General features: G+C 38.0%; 2 long non-coding RNA genes across 2 annotated transcripts in view; both read right to left on the reverse strand.

Moving 5' to 3' along the window:
• Positions 1 to 2444: 2444 nt before the first annotated feature.
• Positions 2445 to 27775, reverse strand: part of LOC147496482 (uncharacterized) — an 87466-nt gene continuing 62135 nt past the window's right edge. Inside the window, exon 4 of the long non-coding RNA XR_015194800.1 lies at positions 2445 to 2493. This is a non-coding gene — a long non-coding RNA (uncharacterized LOC147496482). The remainder of the gene's footprint in view (positions 2494 to 27775) is intronic.
• Positions 5708 to 27775, reverse strand: part of LOC147496483 (uncharacterized) — a 73501-nt gene continuing 51433 nt past the window's right edge. The window contains exon 7 of the long non-coding RNA XR_015194798.1: positions 5708 to 5944. This is a non-coding gene — a long non-coding RNA (uncharacterized LOC147496483). The remainder of the gene's footprint in view (positions 5945 to 27775) is intronic.

A 27775-nucleotide genomic window follows, 5' to 3' on the forward strand; every position in this document is an offset into this window, starting at 1 on the left:
TTTCTCAAGAAAGCTACATTGAGAAGGTGTTGAAGAGATTCAACATGGATCAAGCTAAGCTAGTCAGTTGTCCGCTTGGTGGCCAGTCCGCATGACCAAAAGAGATGTGTCCAAAGAAGGGTGAGCATGAGCAGAGTCAAATGGAAAAGATTCCTTATGCATCCGCAGTGGGCAATTTGATGTACGCAATGGTGTGTACAAGACCGGATATAGCTTTCGCTGTGGGCGTTGTAAGCCGATTTCTGTCAAATCCGGGGAAGGAGCATTGGGAAGGTGTTACGTGGATATTGAGATATCTCAGTGGCACTTCCAAATCGTGGTTGCATTTTGGTGGAAGTAAGCCCTTACTTGAAGGCTACACTAATGCAAACATGGCAGGTGATGTTGACTCGATGAAGTCCACCTCCGATTATCTAGTTACTTTTGCAGGGGGAGCAGTTTCTTGGCAATCAAAGTTGCAAAAGTGTGTTGCCCTCTCCACTACAGAAGCCGAGTTTATTGCAGCCACTGAGTGTTGCAAAGAGTTGCTATGGATGAAGAGGTTCTTCAATGAACTAGGGCTAAAGCAGAAACAGTTTGTAGTTCTATGTGATAGTTAGAGCGCCATCCATTTGAGCAAGAATCTGAGTTTCCATTCTAGATCCAAGCACATACACGTGCGTTATCATTGGATTAGAGAAGTACTCGAAGACAAGCATTTGTGTATCGAGAAGATCCATACCGACAAGAACGGGTAGGATATGATGACCAAAGTCGTATCGAAAGGTAAGTTTGATGTTTGTTGTGCTATTGTTGGAATGGCAGCACACTCCTCCTGTTGATTTGGAAATTGCATGGAGGAAGCTCCCCTCACAGTTCGGGAGGGGGAGATTGTTGGCTTTATCCCTCACATGAGGAGGAAAGGATTTCATTCTGTGTGGAAATGTCAGAGCGTGACCCGCGCCCAGATTAGCCTTGACCAAGGCGCGACCTGCGCCCATGCCGTAGAAGACCTCCAAGATTTTCAGTAGCGACCAGCTCAGTTAATCTTGACCCGAAGCGACCCGCACCCAAGTCTAATTTTGTGGGTTTCGCTATAGTAACCATGAAATTTGTTTTTTCCTATAAAAACAAAATCAAGGTTTTGGAAAACCAGGAATAATGCAAGCAAGCAACCATAGAGAGAAAACCCAATTTTGAAAGCTATCAAGATTGAGAAAGATAACCTTTACAGAGAGATAACCCTGTAAAGATATAAGAGTGATCTAGTAAGGTGAGAGACCGAAAAGAGATTGTAATCTTCCTTCCCACTTTATAAAGAACTAGCTCTTGTGGAAGTAGGCATCATTGGCCGAACCACAGTAAATCTTTGTGTTGTGGTTTGCTTTTACTGCTTTACTTTATTATTTGTTGTTAATAGTTGTTTAGTGAGTTCGGCATGTTAGTATAGGTTGTAGTTGATATTTAGAATTTGTCTGGAGTTGAATTGTGTTCAAATACAAATTATCTATGTAGTGGGGAAATCGATTGACATTGGTATAAACCCTAACAACAAGAAGTATATATATATAGCCATAAGTGAATTGTCAAATACAGTTACAGACATTCATGGAGAAGAAAGGATGGGAAGAATGAGATGTGGAGATAGCATACGGGAAGCGTTTAAGAGTTCAGAAGACCTGCTTGTGGAATATTTGAAACATAATGATTCAAACCTCTTAGAACTCAAAACTTCTTAATACAATTTTACTATTACATGGATATGCCATATTTTAAAAATAATCAGTGTCGGATACATATCCTCATGAACGTGCGGACACGACACAGACACATATTATTGTGTGTGATATATTTCAACTAGGAGTAAAAATATGAAGATACAAGCTAACCAACTTGACAAAAAATACTAGCTTCTAAGATAACATCCTAGATAAACCAAGCATCAATCTAAAAAATTAGAATAAATTTTTTAAATTGTACTAATAGAATGGTCTCCTGGACTCTTAATAGTTGGTTGAAAATGATGATACAATAAAGTCGTCCAATAGCTCCCTATCCCCTTAAAAGTAGAGCTAAAGTCAATGATTTTTACTCTCTACCATTAATTCCCTCGCTATATATACAAATGATTTTACTCTCTATCTTTATTTTATTCTGTATATATAGAAAGTAAAATAAGGATAGAGAGTAAAATCTTTTGTATATATACAGAGAGAATTAATGATAGAGAGTAAAATCTGTTGACTTTAGCTCTACTTTTAAGGGGATATGGAGCCATTGGACTCAGCCTAAGAACAACAAAACCATCGATACGGTTCCTTGGACTTTTAAGCAATCACAAAACATAAACTAATTCTAATTGGAATCTTAAAAATATAGACTAACAAAAACTACGCAAAACAGAAACTTCTCAAAAAGGTATAAACCTTTTTTTAAAATAAAATGAAGTAATGGTATGACGACCTACATCAGAATTTCCTTTCTCTCCCATTCCAGCCAACGTCAACAGGAGACCTGTGAGGTATTGAAGACAAAAGGAGATTCTTAGCAATTTTCAAAGTCATCTATTTGCATCAACAATTCAAAACATTAAATAAAATGTGACCCATATTCTACTGAAAAGTGAAACCATTAGATATTGTTAAAAAGTTAAAGAGCGACTCTAGCTAAATACTAGGAAAGCCAAGGGTGGTACACTCCTTATCAAAGAACCTTCTGCTCTATGAAGACGCATCTCATATCTTCATAGGAACTTTTAGAAAGTGATTCAACTTGTAGTTGCCAAAGGACACTTATTTATTTATCATTTTCTTCTTATTTTGGGAGTCTTAAACTTAAAGTATGTTGTCCAAATGCAAATCCCTTTCTTATGTGATTTTCCTAATGAAAGTGGGTTGGGAGAAAGGGATTTGGTCTTTAACTAATGGATGATGCAAATATTCATCTAGGCAGGGCGCCTAGAGCAGACTACAGAACAGGCTTTCAAGATTGTGGCTTAAGAAAATTCCTAGCTAAAGTTACAATCAAGGAAGTAAATGATAGAAAGAAATGGAAAGAGGCCGACTATAGTATTCTTTTCGTTGCCTTCTTCCGGAAGATGCTGACTTCGTCTACCTCTCCAGAGATGGGGCGTGACACCCTAAAATATGTTTTAACGGCTTGAAAATGAGAAATTGTTATATTTGGTACTACCGTACTACAGTAAAGCACCTAGTTGCTGTCCTATTTCTAACATTATAATTAGAGTTTGTCTACCCCGAGGACATCCTCATAGGGACGAGGTCCGCGACCGTTGGATGTGTAATCTAACGGTCGGAAAATACAAACTCATCTCATTTTCTCTCTCATCCTTTTTGTTTTTGATTTTCTAACCGTTAGATCACACATCCAACGGTCCGCGGACCCTCATCCCTATGAGGATATCCCCGGGATAGCCCAGGCCTTATAATTATAAATTTTGTATTCTTCACCAGTTGACGTGTTGCATGCAATAAATGTATGCAATTTTGTATTCTTCACCAGTTGACGTGTTGCATGCAATATGTTGTGAACACCATGAGAATTGTCCTTTTCACATGCATCACTGTTGTCACATGTTACTTTTTGGCTAGAAATTGCTATGTGAGACCATGCTCACACAATGATGATATATCCATTCTTTGATGTCTATGATGTGCTGATACGGGTACTGATATCGATATCGATAAGGCGACATGAGTTCAGGTACTGATAGGGATATGGAAATTTAAATAAATTTTTTTAAAAAAAATAGCATTTTAATATGACTTCGAACAAAAATTGTTGGTGTGATTATTAATTAGTAACAAAGTAGATATGAGTTCCTCTCTATTTTTCTCTTTTTCTTCTGTTCCATCTATGTTTTTTTCGCACCACTTGAAATACCAACACGAGAAATAAGTCAATATACACAACTAACCTCGCAAGAAAAACATAGATTTAGACTTTAGATCTCCAATTTCTTCCAACGCAATTTCTAATTATAAACAATGGCACAATACCAAGTACACACAATTACGATTATACGAATAAACCAATATCAACTGACTTAAATCAGCAAGCATAATATTTAACCTATAGTCAATATTAATATATAAATACATTAAAACATACAACATATTGGAAAACATATCACCACAACTTGTAAAGTATAAACACCATCAACCTAAAGTCAACATCAATTACACTAAATATCAAAACACATGATGAATTAACATCAGCAGGAAGCATTAAAAGGAATAGAGTTCGTCTACCACGAGGATATCCCTATAGGGATGCCAGCCGAGACCGTTGGATCCGAGATCTAACGGTCCGAAAATAAAAAACAAACCCATATTCTCTCTCTTCCTTTTTGTTTTTGATTTTCTGACCGTTAGATCTCGGATCCAACGGTCTCGAAACACTCATCCCTATAGGGATATCCTCGTGGTAGGCCAGATCAAAGGAATATAAGCATAGACATGCATTGGATGTAGATATACATACTAATAATAGCATGAACATGATAAACTTTACTGTAAAAAGTGAAGATGTCAACATCAATCAAAAACATAAGGAGTTATCAACGTCAGCATCAAAATATGGATACTTATGGTAAGCACAGAGTTGTTTTTTGATAACCTAGTAAGTACACAGATACACATCATCTGACACTAGGGTATGCCGTGGACGTCGGGATCGATAGAGTCGCTGCGGACGCTAACTCTAGTAAAAAGCGAACTTGAACCACGGCCCCCTTGATTTTGATTATATTATCGGCTATTGTTCCATTTATAGTCAAGAATGATTATTAGGCTGAGAAACTCGACATCACACTAACTTGAATTGAACCACCTGAGGGGTAATTTGGATAGAACATCCCCATTATTTTATGACTTTCCAATGTTTTGGATCATGTTAAAAGGCTGCAAAGACAATTCTCATTCAATAAATCGGGTAGTGATTTGCATAGATGCTCTAGACTCATTCATCTAAATGGACTTAAACATAGAAGAACACCAATTAAACCAAATGAAATAAGAACAATATGAGAAACATATACATAATCAGACTCCCACAAGTGGTTTGAATGAGGACATCAAAACAGTACCAAAAAGAGCACCACAAAAGTACGCCAAGTACAAAAAAAAGTAGCGAAAGTACAGATAACATTATTGACAATCATAACTCTTCCGGAAACCCCAACCTTGTTCGCCAATGTCAAGGTCATTATCATAAATCCCAAGCCTTGAGAAAACTTCATCGAAGAAGTATGTAATTATCTGTTTTAAATTCGTTAAATAGAGTGAGTAGGAAATACTATATATACTGAAGAGAAGAAGAAATTGACAATTTAGAAGTGAAACAATGAACGATTGTATTCACCTTTAGACTCTTTTCTAGGTGAATGCAATTACAATGTAATTTCTAGGTGAAATACTATATATACTGAAGAGAAGAAGAAACACTATGTAACGCCCCAAAACTCAAACAATTACAAACCTATGACACGTGGTTTTTATAGTAAAATTTCGGCAACATCTCCTCTGTATTTTTGACATTTCATAAATATAAACCTGTCATAACCTGAAAATCACAATCATATATTTCTAATTGGTTAATCCAGTTACTTAACCGTCTCGACAGATACCGGTATCCAAATAACTGGCTTACAAAAATGAGACCACTTCAACATTATGACTTAGTACGCCAAAGTATTTGACTAATACTAGATCATCAAAGCACCTCGTAGAAAGTCATTACCGAAAACACAAGTAAAGTACATACATCAGAGTCCCATAACTATCAAAAGGTCTACACCCATAACAAATGATATTTACAATGTATACATATACCATATTTCCTAAAGTTTCCATTGGGGTAGTTCCACAAACGCGACTTTCTGTAACAACACTAATAAATCAAAGAACAAACAATAGCCACCGAAATGCTACCTGCACTAAAATACCTATAAAAGCAGCATAACCAAATCAAAGCTCAAATCAATCAAAATTAATACTTTTTGACAAACCCAAAACCAAAAAATAGAACCCTTAATAAATAAGCAAATAAATAAACCAAATAACACCGGGAAGAAGCTCGGACTAAACCTTTACATAGAAGAAAATAAATAATTCATCTCTGGCTAAACGATTTTAAAACGAACTGAATCTTTACATGGAAAATCAAAGAGATTGAGTTATAAGAGAAGAGATGTTACATGTTTCACTTGACCTGAGAATCAGCAGAGATCACTAAGTTATAGTGATTGACCAAGGTCCCATCGCCACGTTCATGGATGAAAAAATTAAACAACATAATAAGTAGAGAGGCGGCCGGGAAGAAAAAATGAAAAAAAATGAAAAGGAACATACACGAGAATCAGCAGAGATCACTAAGTTTGAAGATATGAGAATTGAAATTTCTTAGTTCAAATAAATACCATATAAAAAGACGTCACCATTTAGTACGAATTGAAATAGATTTGTATAGAACTATAAATTCAGGTGTTGTAAGATCAAAAAGAAGAAATTAGAACTAACCAAGGTTCACAAAAAGTTCTTCAACGCAATAATCTTGACAAAATGTAATTACACACCAACTCATAAAAACCTACATAATTTGAACGAAGCAAATTAACCAAGTAAGAGCAAATACAAATGTATCAATTTAATGACTATAAATTCAATGAGAAACTACTCAACACGTGACTATAAATGAAAAGAACTTACGGATTATAGTAAGACTTCTGGGTAAACAAAGTTTGGGGTGTGACTTTCCGAATTTGGAGGGAGGAAAATATTGATTCTGTCTGAAGAAGTGCACCTTGATAGTGCGACATATAATTGACCGTGGCTGAAAACTTCAGTGCAAAGGTCAATCCCCACATACTTCACCGATTGTCCTTGTGACTTATTTATAGTCATTGCATAAGCAACACGCACAGGAAACTGTCTTCTTGTCATATAAAAAAGAAAATAAGAAGACGACGGTGACAAAGATATTCTTGGAATAAATGCATGATTACCCGCTTTTTCACCAGTCAAAATTCTTGCGAAAAGAACGTGAAGTCGACAGTGGACCACCATCAATCGAGTTCCATTGCATAATCCATCTTTGGGAGCAATATTTCGCAACAACATTATAGGACAACCGACTTTTAGGTTGAGACGAAACGGTGGTAGACCAGCTGGATCAAGTGAGTTTAGGTACTCATTTGGGTATTGATTAATATTGGCTGGGTTCGTTGCATCCTCATCTGCCATCTTGTCTGCAGCTAGAAAGAGAGTACTTTCCCCTGGGAACATATTTAAAGATGCTGCATTAATATCATTGACATCATCATTGCATGCAGATAGAATTGTGCGCTCAGTTAAATATTCCGGTGTAACTGTGGTAGGTTGATTTAGCTGAGGATATGTAGTAGAAATGAGATCTTGAAGATTTGCACATCGATGAATTGTTGATGGTAGTTCAATTGTTTCGCTTGGGTCACTTCCTATCTAATTAACCAGAAAATAGTAATGAATATTAGTACGAATAAAAATAGAACAAAGAATGATGCAAATGAATATCAATATTAAGCAAAATAGACAAAGAAAAATACACAGTTTGGTACCTCCATTAAGAAATTTGCGAACGCAATATTTGCAGAATTTCCATTTTCCAATCACATGTTTTGGGCAAGAGTTAGAACATGAATGTGACTCCAGAGGAAGGAAGATCGCAAGGAAGCACGCACAATCTGTTCTCAAACCCCTTTGGGTATAACTGGAAGGCATTGACGGAAGTCACCACCAAGTACTGGCTGTTATTCCACCAAAAGTTTATTATTGTCGGTATCCTCCCGAAGTGTCAATCAATCGCTTCCACACAAAACTTATTTTGCATTGGGACTTCATCCCAAATAATAAGTTTAGCTTCCACTGAATAATTCGGCATGCATTGAATTCTTACTAAACCCACAAAAGCGAAGTATCAAGAATATCTAGTGGGATCGCGAAAGGTCGAGTGAAAGCGATCGACCGCCCGATAATAGTAATGAAGTTATTCCAGATGAAGCGACCATAATAACAATATGCCCCTCAGCACGACACGTAGCAGCGATTGTGTTGTAAACAAAAGTTTTGTCTGTTCTTACTGCTCCATTCAAAAAGAAGAGTTTCCCTAGATTTTGAGAAACGGAATCTATCACTGTTTGATATGAAAAGCGTTGCTCTGCATTTAAAGTCTTTTACGGTTATTTGCCGTAAACTAAGTGTTATTTGCTGAGAGCCTGAGATTTAAAGTCTTTTACGGAATTTGTATCCACACATCCATTATTGTATCAAATATGTACAGTCATGGGCACCACCGTAGAGCATAATGGCGGCATTAGGAAGAGGCGTTAAAGTTCATCCACTTGCTACTGAAGCTAAATGGCTAGCTGAACACGTTCCAAACTGAATCATTTGGAAGGAAAAATAGAAAAGTAATTGAGCATGAGGTAAGGGATCTGCACAGAATATACCTAGATGTAAAAGTAACTTTGCAAATTCAACTTATAGATGGTTAAGATATCAAGACTTTGCGTGTAACTGGAATTTTCGACGTAAAATTATATAGTTGGGCTGGGGCGGGCTATCACACTCATCTAGTACCCTTAAGGTAGTTTAAAGGAGAACCTGTCTGCAGAAAGCTTTGTACTCTATATGTGAATTTCACTCCAAAAAAATCAATTCAGACATGTTTGGATTAAGAAACGGAGATAGTGAGTATATAGTAAGTTCAAAATTGATGTTTTGTTTGAAGATATGAGGAAATAAGATCTAGTAGATCCGAGTGTTAGGGCGTAAAGAAGCATACTATTGGGGATTGGCTTATTTTGCCATGTCATAATTTAGAAAAGACAAAGACAACCATAGGATGGAAGCCCGGTGGGCCCCACACCATTGCTTTTTATTAGATAGATAGCGATTTCTAGCCAAAAATAAGAACACGTGACAACAGTAATGCATGTGAAAAGGAAAACTCTCATATGGTGATCGCAAAAACAAACAAATATAGCATACAACACATCAACGTCGTGAAGAATATAAAATTGATAATTATAAAGTTAGAAATAGAAGGACATCAAGTAGGTAATTGCATGTAGGACTCCAGATCTCTATAACCGGATACAGAGATTATTTCTGTAACCGTATTATCTCGCCATTGATCCGAATCCAAAATGTATGTGCCTTGATACCTGTGTGTGCTCCAAAATGTGTGTGTGCGCCGAAATATAAAATGTGTGTGTGATACAGAGATTGATTTCTGTACCCGATTATAGAGAAACCGGTCTCTTGCATGTAATACCAAAAGTTAACCCAATTTCTCATTTTCGAACTGGAACCAATCAACTCATCCTTCCCCAACTGTCACACCTTTTCTTTTCTTCTGTACTATTGTTTTAATTATGACGATGATAAACTCTAACCCAATAGAATGCAGTACTACACAATTGGGCATACAATAATCCCAATGAGAAAATAAGTCTCCCAAGACCAAATCCAAATAAACCTTAGCTAATTACTAATGATTAATTATATTAACTAATTAATAAATGAATTACTGAGTATTACATGGGGCATAGTTCATATTCTCATGACAACTTCTTGTAGAATCTAAAGGTTGCTTATTCTTGTGGGAGGTGGTTTAGAATTGGATATCTACCAAGGAGGTAGTTCAAGTCAAGGCCCAAAATATCGATATCGATCAATATATCGGTGTACCTAAAAATCGATATATATCGGATATATCTATTATTTTGGTGACCATTCTAAACTATTTAAAATATTGGAAATATCGGAAATATTGGATATATAATATCGGAAATATATTAGAAATATCGAATTTATATTAAAAAATGGTCAAAAAGTCAACCGATATATATCGTAAATATCAGATATATCGATTATATCGGCGATATAAAGTTTTATATCGGAATTTTCGATATATATCGGCAAAAAAAATAGTTCTATATTTGGTAGATATATGTTGGAAATATCGATATCGGTATACCAAAATACCGATATATATCGGTGATATATCGGATATATCGGCGATATTTTGGTCCATGTTTCAAGTGATACAACAGAAACACATATATATATAGCCTATATTTATTTTTTCCCATCTTATAAGTATTAGCTGGAAACTAAAAAGAATACAAAACGCTTAAGAAATGTTAACTAGAATTACACCAGATTGGGATCAAATTAAAATTTGGTTAGACACCAGGTAATCTTTTGAGTTCTCTCGCAGCCATCCAGAATCCAATTATGACTCGCTAACTGTACACTGTATAGGCTAGCTAGGAGTAGCAAAGCAATGAGTTTAGTGGTAAATTAGTGGATTCAATTCCTAACAAGTCGAAATTGAACGTCTTTATCCCATTATCCATTGAGTGATTGGTTATTCATTCGTCGCCAATTTAGCAAAGATTAGTGACAAGTACTTGCGATGATGGAGATTAGTATGCGTCTAATCCATCAACAATTAATCACAAGTTAGAATACCGTCCTTCCCCAAATTACTGATTAATTTGTGGTTACTCGCGATTTTAACTGCATCGTTGAAGTGCAAATTGCCAAAATGAGAGAGATTATCTACTAGTTGCGTATCTTACTGGCTTCTAGTCTCAACGTGTATGGCATCAGTTCAGACCAAAATATGGTCGTAATGTGGACTTGGCTGCGCTACCAACTCCAGGACAACAAGGTGAGTTTCCCACAATTACATTAATAGATGATGAACTGGAAAAACGGTGGACTTTTGTAAGTTTGCTTTGGTGGGTCGTTTGGATCTCAAAAAGATGAACTTACAAGAAGTTGGAAGAATAGTTTCTATTCTATGGAAGCTAAAAGGTGATTGGTTGACAACACCCTTAGGAAGAGGGTATATTATGGCAAGCTTTGATTTAGAAGAAGATTATCAACTGATCTGGGACCAAGGAACTTGGATTTTTGACAAACCGGTGCTCAGATTAAGTGAATGGTCACCCAATTTCTCTACGGAGAAACAAACCCAGTCACATACTGCTGTATGGGTTAGGTTTCTAGGACTTAGTTTGGAATACTGGGAGGTGAAGAACTTGCTTGCTATGGGCAGGGCACTGGGAAAACCCTTATATGTTGATAAAACGACAGCAAAACGGACTTTGGGGTTCTATGCGAGTGTTCTAGTCGATGTGGATTTGTCAAAGAAGATACCAAATAAGATATGGGTGGAGTCGAAGAAATTTGGTGTGGCTTTCTGGCAAGAGGTTCAGCTTGGCAAGATTCCTGACTTTTGCAATCATTGTAAAGGGGTAGGACCAGTGGCGGAGCCAGGAATGTAAGTGAGGGTGAGCCACTCATAAACCAAGCATAAAAAAAATAAACACACTAATTTTTTTTTAACTAAAAATTCAAACCCGATCACAAAACAAGTATATTTCGAACATAAAAAAATCATATAAAATAATTCGCGATAAATGTAATATAAAAAATTTAAAAAAATAAAAAAATAATTCAATCTAAAACAAATACTTATTCATAGTTGTCCTCGGCCCTTCTTTTTTTTTCACCCTTCTTCATCTTTGGGCGTTCTTGAGATCAACTTCGGTATCAATCTTATCAAAACTTTTTCAATGTATGTTATTAAACAATCATTCAACCATTCATCCGCCATCCGGACAAGTAGGCGATTCTTTATGATATTCATAGCGAGAAAATGCCCTCTCCACAAGCGATGTAAGCAATAAAATCGAAATGCAACTTAATCAACAAATACACAAGTGGGTACCTGAATATCTTTCTTTGTCTCAACCATTATTTTTGGCTAGGCTGCTAATTCCGTTTACTTTACCAAACTTAGTATCGGGCGCACATCAATGATATAATTCTCAAAGTTGATCCGCTAATTCCATCTGATCTATCTCACGAAAAATCATCGGGATAAAATCGAAGCAAAATGGATCAATTTTTTTGCTTATCGAAAAGCGACAAATGACTCACAAGGATCAAGACATGCCATGCAAAGAAGTAATTTCAGGTTTGCTTCATTAAACCGGTCGTTTAACTCTTGAAGTTGCAAATCAATACAGTTGATAGAATAATCCAACACGATAGTAATGTAAATTGGTGCTTCCTTCCTCTTCGTCGAGACCTCCCTCGAGCCACATACCTCTCTTCCATATTTGGAACAACCACATCATGTTTGGCACATAGTGAAGAAACTTCAATCGAGAGACTATCCCACCCATCATCTCTCATCGCCTGCGTAAAAGTATCTTTGTTATTGTAACAAGAGCCATAAGATTGACAATGTCTTGGTCTTCCGCGTTAAAAGCCTTTGACAAATCATTGCTAATTCCTAGTATCGCTTTCATCAAATGCAAATTTAAGATAAATTCAAAAGATCGCGACTCAACTCAATAATCCGTAAGCCTCACCTCTTTGTTCCGAGAGCTTGAACCATCTTCCGCTATATTATCAAGCACATCAAATCTTGAACCATAACCGTTTATCATGCCAAAAGTGTATAATAGTGTAGCCCCATCGAAGTGTCACCGGATCGTTTAAGACTAGTCTCTTGATTCAACCCTTTACCACTTGAAATTTCTTCGCTTTGTAAAGAACATAACAACTCTAGTCTTCATTGCTTCACGTAACATATCTCGTCGCTTTACATGATGCTCCAACAAAGATTTACCACATTAGAGAGAACACTAAAAAGGTTAGCAATTGACTTCATGGTTCTTTGCAAATCGATACAAGGGCTAAGCTAAGTCGATGGCCGAAACAATGAACATAAAATCTGGATTTCGTTCTCTTTCATTATAAAGTGTTTTTAGGCCATTCAAATCACCTTGCATATTCTTTGGCCCCATCATACCCTTTGTCCACGCAGATCTAGATATGCTTAACCCATGCTTAGAGAACAACTCATCAATTGCCTTTTTAAGTGTTCTTGCACTAGTTTCCTTAACATGCACAACTCCAAAAATCTCTCAATCAATTGACCTTTCTTGTCGACATAACGCGAAAACAACCGCCATTTGCTCTTTAATTGATATATCACCGCGTCTTAAGACTAAAATAGCAAACAAATGAATTTCCATAATCCTTTAAAATAACATTTGTAGTTTCCACAGCGAAATGCATTCACAATCTCTTTTGTATATCGGTGAGGTCAATTTTCGATTTTTAGAAGCATTATCAAGAACATTCTTAATGACTTTATGATCTTTCAAAAATCGTATAAGTTCAAAGAAAATTACCTTCTTGATCGACTCCTCTGATTCATCATGGCCCGCGGAAAGCTAAACCTTGTCTCAAAAAGAAACCCTAATCTGATCGGTTATTGCGGTTAGATGTATTCGGTAATCCGCCGAACTTGGTCGTTGTCTCAAGAAATGTTTCGATATCTTTGCTCTTGATTTAGCAATGCCCTCAGGTACGCCTGTAGAAGCAATATTATGAGCACTATTTGGTCCTTCACATGCTCTTTTAATTTGGTTTTCCTTTCCCAATTAGTAAACCCCCTTGTAAAGAGAAAACATCTCCGCCTCGCGTACCCCCCTCGGATCAGATTTAAAGAGATAACAATAGTGACAAAACGCGGCATCTTTGTGAATACTATATTCCAACTAACTAAACTCTCCATACCACTCTTTCCGGCGGCGGTTCCTCTTGCCTATTGTCCTTGGAGGAAAAGTATGATTAAATTTGGCAAGGACCCTAAGCAAATATGTTCTTCTCGATTCCACGATCATTAGGATGATAATCCTAAATCTTGTTCCTCAATCCGAGGTCTAAGAAAACCCGGTGATGGAAATGCTGCCAAAGGAAAAGATTATGGTGGAACAAAGTCTGGCGGATATTTGGATTATCCAAGAGATAGAGAAGGCACTTGAAAGAGAAAGAACAAGGAGAAAGCAACGCCCAGTGTTTCGATATTCGGGTGGTGTTGAAATAGTGGTGTTGGAAGCTGAAGAAGATATGGAGTTAGTTAACTAAAATGTCGGGCCAGAAGTAACCCAACATAGGATACAATTGATCGATTACTCGTGGTGGTGTTAACTGTGTGGGAGGCTGGAGGTCATGAGACTAGTCAACACCGTGTCGGAGGCTCGTTACACTAGTTCATGCTTCTACCGTGGAGGTTGTAGTGGGAGAGGAAGCTAATGATGTGTTGGAGAATACTATCACACAAGTCATTAACAGTGTAGTGGGACACGAGAAACAAGGTGAGCCTATGAGTTAATTGTTGATTTCTTTCAATACTCCAAAAGGCAAGCCGTAATTGATGAGGTGGTGGCAATGTTAGTCCCAATCCACAGATTTCACCCGATGAATCCGGAAGTGCCGAAGAAATAACTTTTATGTAATGGATAATGAAGAGGAGTGGTGAGTGAAGTCTCAAAAGGAGGGTGATACTAGATTTGTTAATGAAAACTGGGCAGAGTTAGGCGATAAAGAAGGCGATCTTCAAGACAAAGAGATGTGACTCTGAGAACCAAGCGAAGAATAAAAACAAAGAGAAGAGAGGGGAACTAACTCGCTGCGGTTATAACCCCACCAGCATAGAAAGCCACAATCGCTCGTTTCTAAATGAGGACATTATTTTGGAATGTGAGGGGAGTTAAGAAAGATATAGCGATTAGAAAGAAGAAGAGGAGTTGGTGGCGGGGCATAATCTAGAGATTATTTGTGCGGTGATTTAAGATCAAACCGGCCGTTAGTAATATTAAAAGACTTGGCTTGAATATGTATAATGATTCTATTATACATAATGGTTCTCGGAGACTTTTGGGAAATCTATGAGTGATGAAATTGAAGGGTTGTGGTGATTAGACATCTTTTCAATTCAATCAGCATATTATTGTTGAATGGAATGGAGCTATCATTTCTTTTGTGCATGCTAAATGTACTCTTGTTGAAGGAGAGAGCTTTGGAGGGATCCGGAAAGAATTAAAACAACTTGCTCCATGGCTAGTGGTGGGAGATTTTAATGGTGGTCATGGCAAATGAGGAAAAAAAAAAGGGTGATAGGCCGCCTTTAAGAGTAGCGATGAATGAGTTCCATGAAATGGTCAATAATGTGAACTGATGGAGAGTCCTTTTGGGGGCTTGAAAACAACATGGTGCAATAATCGAAGGGGATGGGGAGAACTTATTGCAAGCTGAATAGATGCTTCTTTAATAATGGTTGGTGTTTGAAGTTCGCGGGGCGGAGTTATAAAGTGGGTTCTAGGATAGGATCGGACCATGCCCCTCATCATTGGGCATTGTGTTCATGTTCTAAGCAAGAATACACCATTCCGCTTTCAACAACTGGCTTTGGACACAAATACAAAGGGTTTATGGAAGTGGTGAAAATAATTGGAATCAAAAGCTGCTGGGTAAGCCATTGTTTGTAGTTCTTTTAAAACCGAGATTGAAACAAGAGTTGAAGAAATGGAATTGTGAAGTGTTGGTCATACGGATACTAACATTAAGAAACCTGATAGGAATTGTTTCAAATTTGCGGTTACAAGCGAAGCAAACCGGAGGATGATAACATGGAGTTCTTAGTTATTCAAGCCGAACAAACATTAGAAGAAGCTCAACAACAAAGAATCTCTTGTCAAGCGAAACCGAGAAACAAATGGTATGATGAGGGAGCAAAGGAATTCTGCTTACTTTCATGCTTTGTACAAAATGAGGTTGGGGACATCTATGATTGAGGAGATCCTTAATGATGATGACCAAGCAATCGAAGGAACAAGTTGAGATTTCAAATTTATTATCAAATATTTTGAGACTAAATTCCAAGATAAAAGAAATTCAAATGGATGAGCAACTTTGGAATTAGTCCCAAGGCAAGTTAATGATGATGATAATAGAGAGCTAACAAATATACCGGAATTTGAGGAGATAGAGAGTGTTGTTTTGCGATCAACAAGAATAGTTCTCGAGGGACCGATGGTTTTAATGGGGTGTTCTTGAACGATGAATTCAAAACGAAGTAAACTAAACTTAATGATGCTAAATGTTTATCAAATCTTTATTCTACTCTCAACCAATTGAGATATAGGGAGTAGATAAGTTCGTTTCACTCTAGTGCTCTAGCATGGATGTTTTCTAATCTAACTAGTCGCTTTTAAGTCTATGAGAGTTTTAATTAAGGGAATTAGACTACGATGCAACTACCCACAAGATGCAACTAGTCGGTTATCGGAATACTAAGGGAATGCTACGCTGATTCTATGATAAGAGTTGTAGGGGATTGATTCCACCTTAACTCAACTTAATCCACTAACCACGAATCGTCAGAATCCGATTGAACTTCCGCAGCGCAATTGGTTATTCCTAATCCCTAATTATACATGGCATTTCTACCAATTCATAACTAGCATGTGAACAATTAAACCCATTCTCATGGTGAACTAATCATTTCTAGAAAGGAATAGAAAATACCTAATTTACTAATAATGATAATCGAATCAAGCTTTCATCAAGGCTTCACAACCCCTAATGGAGGTTTAGCCTTGAATCATTCCGGCAATCATTTCCATTTATATTAAAACTAAACATAATATAAAGCATTGAAATTTATTTAATTAAACAATAATGAAATCTAATTTAATGACTAAATCAACTAAGGACATGAATTGAAATTAGATCTAGAATTGAATTGACAAAATCGAAATGGATAAAGAATACTACTTTATTGATCTAATCAAATGAAGAACAAGATTCAAGGTTTAATCTAATAAATGAATTAGAACTTGAAACTATAAATCAAAACAATTAAATAAAACTAGATCTGAAGCTATTTTAATGGCTACTTTCTATTCTAAGCTAACTATTATTTTTCTAACTATCTACCATTATCTATCTACCATTAACAAAGAGCTAAGCTTTTGTTTTTATACATCCAGATCCAAAATTCGTGCATGGGCTTGAGCCATGGTTTGGGCTGTAGAATCAAAGCCCAAAACCCAATTCTTTCAAATTCAAAAGGCCTCTTCAGCTGCAGTTGACTTCCACAGACTTTTCGTCCACTTCTGCTCCTCTGATTGGGTCAAGGCTTGACCATTGCAAAGCTCTTTTCCGAGCCGGGTCGTTTTGACATAAGGTATGCCCAATTCCGAGGTCCGAGTCCAAAGATACGGCTTTCGAAGTTCTCACTGACTTTTGCTCCTTTATCTCGCTAAAGTGGTACATTTCTCGCATTATAATGGACTTTGAAACCCAAAATGCATAAAACGCGTGTAATCGTTAACTCTTACTTATTATTCACATAATTGGTCTAACAAGATGATTATTAAGGGTTAAAACTACAGTTTTGGGCTCTTATCAAACCACCCCTAACAAAGATTTTGCTTGTCCCTCAAGCAAAGATGAGAAATTAGAATAAGTGACCAAAAATGGAGTTCTACCTAATCTCGTTTCACATTGAGTGCATTGCATTGACCATATATGCAACAAGGCCTTTAAACCACTAGGAATTCCCTAGTGGACGAAGTTATAGCCTCGAGAGTTTTCCAGCTGAAGGTACTCACAAACTTCATCTATACTACAACGACTAAGAAAAATAAAACTATTGTTTCCTTTATTCATGCTCAACTATCTATACATCTCTCTAGCAATTATATAAGAATAACCAACCAAAACCCTAAGTTAATATATGCATAATAATCAATCATCTACAATAAACATATATACAATGAGTAGTACTATCAAATGTTTAGCAGTTTTGTTTCTCTCGAACTCCTAATAGCTGCCCTTAAATAGGTTCTCACAATAATAGTCAAGAAACAACACTGATTTTGCACTCAAGTTTCGCTACTCCAAAGGTACAAGGGGTACACTTTACCTTACAATCTTCAATGACAACAAGGAAGCCGGGTCAATCAAACACATCCGCCACTTTACTATCACACTAACCTATTCCTAATCGAGCTAGAGGTCTTTATTAGGTGTTACGGGATTAGAGATGGTTTAAGAAGGAAGGAAATGGATATTCAAAAGGACAAGTCCGAGATAATAGAGTCTTCAGATATGTAACTTAGAGAAAAACCTTGTTATTTTCTTTTGCTTCTATACTTTGTTTCCATCCCAGCCATATTTTTCTTTTTTTTTTTTCTTTGGCTTTTTTGACTTTTTTATTCTATTTTTTTTGGAGTTTTTTATTTTATTTCTATTTTCTTTTCTTTGATGGAAACTTTTTTTTTATTTTCCCAAGCAAGTACAATTTTGTTTACACAATTTTCTTTCTTCTTCTTCACCATTCTATTCTCGACTTATTCTAAATCGGGTAGGTTGATTTATTCTTTTTTTTTTATTTTGTTTTTGTTTTGTAAATGTGGTAAAGGAATTGTGGGTGTATGGAAGGCTAAAGAACAGGCTCGAGTGGTGACTAGCGAAAATAATTCATAGGTTTGAATTTCTCGCTATATCGATCCAAAGAGCGCCTAAATTCTCACTTAGGATATGGTTTAGTGATCGCTAAGTGGACGGTGGATTTCTATCCTGATTTTACTTCTCCTTTGTGTCATTTCTCAAATGTTTCGCTTCATATAAGGCTTTTAGGCTATATTCTCACAGGATTTGTAGAATAAGTACTCTAGCCTAGATTTCAGAAACTTATCGCTAACAATCATAGATACTCATGTAATATATTTATAGATAGATGCAAAGATTATTACCTACGATAACCTAAGTTTCTAACAATTATTCGATGCAACAACTATGTGAGACTTCTAGATTGTTAAGAGCATGGAGAAAGAAAACAATACCAATATTCCTAAGTGTATAGCATAAACTTATTTATTTATATTTTTAAATTTTTTTTTTTTTGAAATTTTAACTAGAAAACAAATGCATATTATATATATCTATATCCTAACAGATGTCTTAATTACACGGATTCTATGCCCCCAAACAAGAAGCATGCTTTGTCCTCAAAGCATTGTAAATAAAGAGGGTAGGAAAAATACCATTGAAGCGCCGCGGAAATTCGTAAAACATCCGCAAAACAATGTTAGAACGCACTAATATAGGAAATAAAAACCGACACAACTCTATAAGAGTTCCACCCATTATGGGGTTAACATAATTAAATTGTTTGGGACATAAGCGTACACTCAACGTAAACTAAAACTTACCTCCACTCCCGTTGTTATTCGTCATCTTCGCCATCCTCTACTTCTATAAAGAAGTGAGGTTCCTTCGCGATCCGCCATGCTATGATAATTTGCCGCTTCACGCCATTTATCATCTATGGTTGCTAACCTATTAAGTGCCACTTTGGTCCGATGGGGGTGTAGGGTGCAACCTGGTGAGGTTGTATCCGCCACCCATCCCAAGTCATTGCACGGAAAGATCGGATAATACTATTGGTGGGTCGCGACCGTCTACCTTAATCCAATCCGCGGAAACGTGTACAAAAAAACAGGAAAGAAACATAGCATAATACGTGAAATTAGAACAGCATAAGAAGGTACTTATGCCTCATAGTATAGGCTCGTGCTAAACTAGACATCAAAGTCCCGGAAGGTCATAGAACCGGGCCCATTGGCTAAAGCAATGAAAACGCCGCAAGTGGCGCCATTCACGTAAGAAAAACGCCATTCCCCTAAAATGTTTAGCATTATCCAAAACATAACAGCCTTATGTTCATGGACAAAGCTACCAAGGGCAACGCTATAGTCCCCTTGGTCCTCAATACGAAAAATGCCTTCCCCATAAGCCTCGTGCAAAGACTCATAGGTGTAGACATGCATATTATCGAATCTAATAGCACCACGGGTCTTGTATCTCACCGGGCATAGCAAGTCCAAGAACAAAGGCTAGCAAGAACCCGTAATCTCCATTGGTTCATCGTCAATGTTGATGGAGAACACTTGTTCTCCATCCGGGTCTCAAAGAAAATGCAGCTTATTATAAAAATAATGATGCAAGCCGGAGAATAAAGTTCAGCGGTCTTTACCATAAGAGGTTCCCACCAACATATGTGATCACCTCGCTAAACCAAGCACCGTAGAAGTAGTGCTTTGGAACAAATCTTCAAAGATCGCTTCGTATCAATATTGAGATGTCATCTCTAAATTACGCTTTGGAATAGCTGCGAATGATTCGATACTACACGCCAAAAACCGAAAAAATTTCTGGTCCGTAGAAGTCACTTGCGGCGCGGCCACTTAGTATTTCTTAGCGCCAGCTTTTGTATTTTTGATTTCCAAGAACTTAGCTGGTCGTCGCTGACTAGGCGCTGGGCGCCGACAAAAAATTTTTCGACAGAATTTTAGGGCTGAAAGGCCAACTAGGCGCTGCTGCGCTCTTCGAAGCTGCAGAATTGCTAAAATGAAGTCGAAACGCGGGAATCGCTGGTTTGAAGGGTGAGTGATGGAGTTTAGGTGTAATGTGAGTTGTGAGGATAGATTGTATCAAGTTTATATAGGCTTAAAGTTGCTAGAATGGATCGGAAAGTTGCCAAAACTAATTTCGGCAGTTTCCGAAATCCTAAAATTTCCAAACTCGAAAACGGAACAACTCATCTCCCCGGATTCTAATTCAAACCCAAAGATTCTTATTTGGATTTTATGACCGAATGTACCTATTTAATCTAGATTTCATCCTACAATGATTCTCAATCACAGATATGCCTAAACTTCCATATTTTCACCTTTACTCCGCAAATTCTAACACTAGGGTTTTTTATAAAAATAAAGCTTTGAAATAATCAAACCACCCCAAACAAGTTTGGAAGGTGTGGTCAATATGAAATAAGCACAATAATATGAAAATAAACCCTTGTATTATAATTTTCATTCGAGTATTACTACAAAATTCAAATTACATGAAATAAAAGTTACATTACAATAAAGACAACAAAAAGTAAATAAAACAACAACTACTAAAACATAAATAACTGGGACTATCACCGCCATCCTCCTTCTAAACACCTCGCCATCGGTGTGGCGGAGGGCAATGGGACTTCAGTGGTGGCTCCTCGGCTCCGTAGTCCAAGAAGAGCAGTCGCCCTTCGCCGACGACGCCATGCCTAGTAGCCGGGTCCTCGAGGCGAGTCCGTCTGAGGGTGGGAAGCGTGCTAGCATATCCACTCTAAACCGACGCTGGCTTCCATCTCACTCGCCGCCCCATCTCTCATCCTCCCTCCGAGCTCGGAGCTCGAAGTTGTGGTGAATGGTGGCCTCGTCGAGTCCTGAGGTCTGCGGACAGAGTGTTGAGAAAACGATGCCCCTGCCTATGTAGCATAGTCATGCGCCAAAGATCGCATTAACACCTCCTCGAAGGCATCCGTGATCAAAACAGGTGCCATCCTCCTCATCCTCCTCCGACTCATCCTCATCTACCCTCGCCTCCCTCCTCCTCCCGTTCCCTATCCTCGGCAATTTCCAGACTTGTTGGACACACTCCCCATAGATACGCTGGTTCCCGTGGTAATGTAAATCCTCCGTAGGTCGGAGTTGCCTTCATCTTCAACATGATCTTAGTGATAAGCACAGAAGAGGTGCCAACGACCGTCCGATCCTCCCCGATTATGTTGAGCAAAACTCCAGGATACGTAAATCGTGATTCCGCCCCCCGAGTATCCATAGGACGGAGGAGGCGTGTCAGACCGATGTCACCGACCTTGTCCTTGCCTTAGGATATTCGACTAATCCATCGGGTCAGAGCCGGTTGGTTGGTCCTCGAGAAGCCTCGGCGCACAAAACGGAGTTTGATTGTAGCTCCCATTGATGACAAACGCGCATCAACGGCTCAACCCCATCAAACCGGGGGGCCAGAAAACGGCATCCAGATTGATTCTAGGCGAATGCCTAGAATCTCACCAACAGCCCGTGAGTCAACTCCTCCTCTTTCTTCTTCACCAAAACAAAATCCGACTCCCAACTCCCGGTGTTGTAGAACCGTCTGACCAAGTCTTCATGGTAGAAGTCTTCGTCGAAAGTACCGCAGACTATTCCAGTCTCTACTAGCCATTTCACCACCGTGAAAACGGCGCGAAATGGTCGGCGTGAAAAATCTGCTCCCAGATAATACTGGCTGGAGCCATCTAGTTTTTGAAATGTCGATTGGGGTTTATATAGGATGTGGTGGTGGTGGTTTAGCTTGACCGACTTTAAGAACAATGGTGGTGGTGGCGGCGTGGTGCACCAAAAAAAAATTTTTAAATTTCGTTGGTTTTGATAATAGAAATCGGTGGTGGTAGTGATGGTTGGTGTTTTGAAGTCGATTTGAGGTTTGATTTGATTTTGGCGCGGGTTGTTTGTATTTTCTTTTTATTTTGATTTTCTTTTAGGTTTGGAGCTTGGTAATGGCGCAATGGAAGATGAAACGATGAACTGTCGGAGAATGTAAGAGCGCCGCCTCCCATGGGCGCTGGTGGCTGAAGTTGGGCCCAAGCCCAAAATCAAAATTTTCGATTTTTTCGATTTTTTTCGCTAATTTCAAATCAAAATTCCCGCCGTTACCGGGTCCGATATTTGCGAATGAGATATGGAAATGATCAGGAGAGAATTTCCTATCCAATGATCCATAAAACACTCTATTCCGACTTCGGATGACATATGAGATAGTGGAAAACGCCTCGGCAAGCGCGGCATGACGTAAGTTATGCTAACGAATGAACTCTAAATTAATAGATCATGTCAATCCGAATCGTAATACAATAAAATGGCCTAAGCAACTCTAATGGGACATAAAACATTTTAGTACGGAAACATTTAACACTTTCGACCCCAAACAAATTTTTACAACGAATTTAGAAAATTTGTTTTTAGATGGTCTTTTAAAGTCGATTCCCGAGACTTCATAGATTACTATGTTTATTTTTTTTTTTTTTTATTTTAGTTTTAGAAGGAAAAACAATAAGCAATAAAGACATAATTCACACCATAGAGAAACATGACTCAAAAATCCGAAAAAACATGCAAGAGTGGAAAACGGAACTATGTGAACCGTGGACTTAGGATCCGTACTTTACACCACACACTCCATAGGGAGGGTCCCGGTTACCTTAATGGTGCACTCACCAATATATTGGAATGAAAGGAAATGCACCAACACAGAAATTGAGTCGCTTATAGTCGATACTCAAGACTTTATCTAAAACATATGTATGAACATGCATTGATCATATATCAACAACCCAAATAGTTGTGGATCATTCCATAAATAAATATCGAGGAAACATATCCAAACACAATGAAACACCAAGATTTCCTACGACTCAGCCCTAGTGGAATCCAAACGAAGTTGGGTAACCCTATTGTAACCTATCATGCACCTTCTTTTTCATTTTTGAATGAGTGGGTGTTCTAGTAAATAAGTGTGGAAAAGTGAATGGTTGTGGAGAATATGGTAGGTATGGATAAGTTCTAGAAAGACAGCACTGCAATAATGATGAGGATTTGGTTTTAGCAATCGAACTCATTCATTGTGTGTGTAGGGACTGCCTCAATTTTGAAAATGAAGGTGTCACAAAGTTTGTCCTTCAAGTATCTGCTTGTTAGGAGGATTTAAAAATTATAGAGCAATGAAGAAACAAAATGGATCGAAAGCAAACTTCGGGTTCCTTTGAAAGGGTGGAAGGAGGGGAATCGAGGTGGATGTTGTGCTAGTTAGTTCTTGATAGGGTGAATTGTCACCTACTCAAGAAACTCATCAAATTCCTCATCTAGATTGGTCATATCCACATTACTATGGTAGTCCTCTACGCTTTGAGAAAGTCATCTATCCCATCCTCGCCAATAACATGTGTATCGACTAGTGTAGGAAAGAAAATATTGAGTCCGACTTTCCAAAGGAAAGAATTTTGGCATATGACTATCGTGGACGTGTTGTTGAAATAATCTCGAGCAAAGCTCTCGATCATGCTAACCTCTCCATCCATGACGAATCGGGTAATCGTGGTCCTTGTTTTAAAAACATTGACCCCAACAAAAGACAAGATGGCCAAAAGACATGGACATTGAACCATCACGCAATTAATGAGCCGATTGGCGGTTGCCAAGAAAGGACGCCCTAAAATGATCGGACCCTAGTTAATTAGCGACTGTATCGAGGACTACAAAATCAGCCTGATAGTAGAAATCCTCGCGACTTTTACAAGCATTTTTCGACTACACCCTTTAGGGTACTTAATAGACCGATCGACTAATTGCAACGCCATTTTAGTGGGTTGCATTTTGTCTAGACCTATTTGTCTATACAAATAAAATGGGAGTAAGTTAACACTAGCCCCCGTGTCTAATAACGCTGGTCGTCCGTATAGGAATCTCCTAAGGTGCATTATCAGACAAAGGGCGACCCGTCCTTGTACTTAACAATTCCATTATGTTCGATAAGGTTGGGAATTGTTCTGTTAAAAGCGTCTTTGGTATATTGGTCTTACGCCTAGTAGTACACAATTCCTTAAGAAACTTAGCATGATGTGGTAGCTTTTAATAGCTTCGGTGAAGGGAAGGTTTATAGTTAGATTCTTAAAAACATCCCTAATCTCCTCATAATTTGTATCCTTAGTTAACATGGCTAATTTTTGTGGAAACGGTGGTTTTACGTCTATATTTAGCAATGGTATCTCCGGATGTTTTACCGTAGCTTTACGTTTCTTTGGTTGTGTTGTAATCGGGTATTCTACGGTGGTAGGCTCTTCAGTTTCTATTTCAAAGATCTAGTAATATAGCGGTGTAGGGGCTATCTTGGTGGGTAACTATAGGCATAGTTACTTTGTTATCAACCACTCTGCCGTAACGGAGAGTGGTGATGGCATTTATCTCACCTACATTTTCAAATTCATTACTAGTATTATCCGTTACCTCAAAGGCTGTGGTTTGTTGTTTTAGGATTAGGTATTGGCGTTACCTGAAACACACCTTTGGTTTGGGCTTTATCTTGAGCCAACCGTTGGGTTAAATTAGTTACGGATTGTAGAAGCCGCTGGTTGGATTGAGCCATGGTTTGGAAAAGTTTTGGCTCACTTGTATAAAGGTGTCAAGACGATCCGGGCCGTGTTGGGTGTAGTGGTCACGGGTGGTGTTCTTTGGAACTATTTCCGTGAATTATTTATTGGTGGATTTTGATAGTTATTATTTACCTGGACGATACCTCTATTAGCATTATAATTATTATAATTACCTTGACCTTGTGCTTGACCTTGTCGAGGTTGCACTTGGTTGTTATAATTATTAAAATTACCCCGACCCCAATCCTTGTCGTGAAGTGGGGCTTGGTTAAAGCTTTATGTAGGCCTAACATATTGATGATTGTACCCTTGAGGTGTGACGTTTTGGTTATTTCTCCAACCGAAATTGGGATTTTTCTCCAAAGGGCTTAGGTTCACTATTAATGGAACAAGCCCTGCTCATAGGCTATAGATGACGATGGGATTCGGGATGCTCGTGGGCTCCAACAGAAACTACATGGATTTGAATTTACATTCATAACGGGGATTGGCTTTTGTTGTACAAAATGGCATCTACCTTTTTGTGAGGGATTCAATTAGAGTTTTAAGCTCGATCCGATTTAACCTCAAACATACCTTGGTAGCCTTAATCTGTGGAAGAAGAACTAGCGGAGCGGAGTAATCGTCACTACCCCCAATTATTATTTACGCTTAGTTTGGTCCTCTAAAAATTTATAAGCCTCCCGAGGCTCCTTTACTTAAGAAACTACCCCCATTCATTATGTCAAGGACTTCTTTATGGTGATGTTGAAGTCCTTTGAAAAGGCACGAACTAACGGTCTTTAAGCTAAGTTATGATGTGGACACTCTATAAGCAGATCGGTGAAACGATTCCAAGCCTCAAAATGTTTCATGAGGATTTTGTCGAAAAGAAATGAATCTTAGAAAGCATCTCATCCGTCTTTAGGGGTGGGTAAAAATGTTCCATAAACAAACAACAAGTTTAGCCCACGAGTCCACGAAATTAGGGCGCTTTGGGCGCTTAACCAAGACGCCTTTATCGGCTAAGGTGAAGGGAATACCCTTAATTTAATTTGTTCAACCAACCGTAGGATGGTGGAATGTTGTTAGGACTTGTTCAATCCCACGATCTTTGGTAAGGTTTTTCATGGTCTAAACCATGAAAAACGGGTAACAAATTAAAAATATTTGGAGGGATTCTCAAATCCCCACTGGGTTTGCTAGAACGATGCAAGATTTGGGGCTATCGCCAAGGCTTTGTAGAAGTCCGAGAGAGGAGTCTCTTTCTTCCCCATTATATCGGTGGTGTGTGTGTAATAGTAGCTAGAGGTGTAGTGTGTGGTATACTAGATAGACTTGATTGTTGATGTTGTTGTGTATTTACGCTCGGTGTTTTGTGCGACCGGACCTTAATCTCATGCAAGACTAAGTCGAGCTTAACTACACATGCAACACTCCAAACAATTTCGATATATAGTATAAAAACCTCTAACGAGGAGATGCGAGGTGTGGAAGAAAGGAATACCTGATTCGGCCCTTGCTTCGCTTTATGAATAGCGTCTTGTTTACGCGTGTTCGAGTGTATATAAGAGAATAGAACACTGAAAAACTTGACAACTCGAAGTTCAAATCAAACCGTGGAAATCCGAAAATTGAAGAAGGCGCTGGCGCCGCTTATCTTGATGCTCGGCTCAAGGCAAAGTCGAAGCTCGATGAGATAGCTGGTCGCGCTCTCTTTGTATGCTGGCTCTTCAGGCGGTCGAAGCCGATGAGATAAGCGCTGGCGCTCTTTTTGAAGCGTGGGGCGCTTCGATGTATAAGCGAAGTCCATGTAAGATAGCGCGTCGCCGCTCTTTTGAAGCGTGGCCCGATCGTTTTCTCGAATTTTTCCAAAACTGAAACGCAAAACCACGGTATGAATCAAACAAGGGTGGGTGGGTGAAATGGGACTTAAAAATTACTAATTCTATTATGAAAACAATGATAAAGTGCAACTAAGATGGCAGCGGCGCCATTTGATAAACGTAAAATGAGTAGTCTACCTACGAAATGAACTATGAATTCAAAACGTAAGTAAACTAAACTTAATGATGCTATATGTTTATCAAATCTTTCTTCTACTCTCAACCAATTGAGATATAGGGGAGTAGATAGAGTTCGTTCCACTCCTAGTGCTCTAGCATGGATGTTTTCTAATCTAACTAGTCGTTTTTAAGTCTATGAGAGTTTTACGAAGGGAAATTAGACTACGATGCAACTACCCACAAGATGCAACTAATCGGTTATCGGAATACTAAGGGAATGCTACGTTGATTCTATGATAAGGAGTTAGAGGGGGATTGATTCCACCTTAACTCAACTTAATCCACTAACGACGAATCGTCAGAATCCGAATTGAATCGCTTCCATGAACAATTGGTTATTCCTAATCCCTAATTATACATGGCATTTCTACCAATTCATAACTAGCATGTGAACAATTAAACCCATTCTCATGGTGAACTAATCGTCTCTAGAAAGGAATAGAAAATACTTAATTTACTCTACGATAAATCGAATCAAGCTTTCATCAAGGCTTCACAACCCCTCTAATGGAGGTTTAGCCTTGAATCATTCCGCAATCATTTCCATTTATATTAAAACTAAACATAATATAAAGCATTGAAATTTATTTAATTAAACAATAATGAAATCTAATTTAATGACTAAATTGAACTAAGGACATAAATTGAAATTAGATCTAGAATTGGAATTGACAAAATCGAAATGGATAAAGAATACTACTTTATTGATCTAATCAAATGAAGAACAAGATTCAAGGTTTAATCTAATGAAATGAATTAGATATTGAAACTAT

The sequence above is a fragment of the Coptis chinensis genome, chromosome 5 (genome assembly GCF_015680905.1).
Source record: "Coptis chinensis isolate HL-2020 chromosome 5, ASM1568090v1, whole genome shotgun sequence".
Lineage (NCBI taxonomy): Eukaryota > Viridiplantae > Streptophyta > Magnoliopsida > Ranunculales > Ranunculaceae > Coptis > Coptis chinensis.